Below are 1,819 nucleotides of genomic sequence, written 5' to 3'. Positions count from 1 at the left end.
ATAGTACCATAAATCGCTAAAATTTTTTCTCTAATACTCCAAGAGCCATCTTATATTTTCTCGACACTGCCCATGAATCCGAGCCACACATCAATATAGATATGATGAGGGAGTTGAAAAGCGTGACTTTTGTTCGTAGAGAGGACTTTACTTTTCGATTGCCTACTCAGTCCAAAGCAGCACCTCTTGGCAAGAATTATTCTCCATTTGATTTCTAAGCTGACATTCTTTTCGCGGTTAATGCTGGCTTCCAAGAAGACGATTTGCTTCACAGCACGCTTTGAAAAAGAAAGATTTTCTTGATACGGTCTACTAATTTTTATTTTATTTTTTCATTTCGTGCTGAAATTGGTAGTTGTTATTAAGTCGGTGAGTGGAAAATTTGTTAAATAAAAATAAAGCAGGATAAAATAATTTTTGAGCTGCTGCCGCTGACGATGGGGCGCACATGGCCTTGAAGTAGCTTCCATCCATATGCACTTAAATGTATATTTACATTGCATTTACCTTATGTATTTAAGTATTTTCGTAGAAACTTTATCGCAGAGATACCTTACAGATGGCCTCAAGGAAATCAACATGATGAAATAGATGTCAAGGTAAACCAGTTAAAGTACATACATATTTATGAATAAATGTTTTATATATAGAAATATAGAATGCTGCTGCCGGCTTACAGCAAATCCTTAAAATTGAACTCATTGTGGGCATTGGTTACGACACGATTACTTGACGTTTACGTTCTAGATACACAGGTGATATGATTGTGTGCTTTCAGCAAAGACAACTTCTGTTGATCAGTCGCTGAGTGATAACTTTCTGAACGCGCCGTTGAACATTTTTGGTCCACTCAACGGTTGGGATTTCACGTCAAACTATCGTTACATTCGCTCAACGTGTTTATTCGGCTGCGTGGCAGTTCCTTGACCTTTTAAAGTGTGGTTATGATACATTCCCTCCTCTAAATATTATAGTGAAATGTTAAAAATAACTTAAGTATTCCTTTACCTTAAACTTTAAGAATAACTATTTCATTTGGCAGTTGGCTCAACTCGCCGTTCATAAGTCAAATTTTCTATCTCTCAGCCGACGGAAACATGTTTGCAACGTATCAACAAAAATTGTTCCCGCTGAAAGCGCCCATTTTGCTTTTCTTAGCAATTGAAATATTACATTCTTTTTGTATCCAGTATTATCCTACGCCCACGCAAAAACTAGATGGGAGCGGAGAGGATAATGAGCTCACTACGTACGTCATCAGTTTATGCAAAGCCATAAGGTCACAGCCGGCTACTCAGATTAAGAAACACAAACAGAAGAGTGTGATATTCGGAAAATCTAAATATGTTATGAGTGCGTCTAAATATTGACAGTACAAGTCGAAAAGCTGATAACCAAATTTTTATTTACAAGATAGAGTTAAAAATGTCCGCACACGCGCATATTCATCATGTAAAAAATTCACAAGCGGGCATAAAACTGCTATTTTATCCCGCATGTTCTCTACACTAATCAACTTCCGGCTATTTGCTTTTTAAAACTTAAAGAAACGACTGAGCGATAAGAGACTCCGATGAATTGAAGAAATCATCACTGGAACAAACGCATATTTTGAGAGCCTCGAAGGTTGAACATGGTCATGTCAGATCGTTTTCGGGATGTTCGGGCTAGTACCTCAATGGTACTAGTTACCGGTATGTACTGGAATTATGTATATCCGGGCCATCAACAACTAAGCAAGGATGTGGTTTAATCAAATTGTTGTTCGATGCTGATAGTTTTGAAGGAAGTCTATATTGTTTTGAAGAAAGTCTATATT

At 37.2% G+C, this 1,819-nt stretch overlaps 1 long non-coding RNA gene across 1 annotated transcript; it reads left to right on the top strand.

The window, feature by feature from the left end:
- The first annotated feature begins 390 nt into the window (after positions 1-390).
- LOC137242587 (uncharacterized) lies at positions 391-1,499 on the top strand. The gene is made up of 3 exons (XR_010950296.1): positions 391-599; positions 651-755; positions 1,191-1,499. It is a non-coding gene; the product is annotated as an uncharacterized lncRNA (long non-coding RNA).
- Positions 1,500-1,819: the final 320 nt, after the last annotated feature.

The sequence above is a fragment of the Eurosta solidaginis genome, chromosome 2 (genome assembly GCF_040869045.1).
Source record: "Eurosta solidaginis isolate ZX-2024a chromosome 2, ASM4086904v1, whole genome shotgun sequence".
NCBI classification, from domain to species: domain Eukaryota; kingdom Metazoa; phylum Arthropoda; class Insecta; order Diptera; family Tephritidae; genus Eurosta; species Eurosta solidaginis.
The sequence above is the reverse complement of the archived record's forward strand: the minus strand, read 5'-3'. Positions and strand labels throughout refer to the sequence as shown.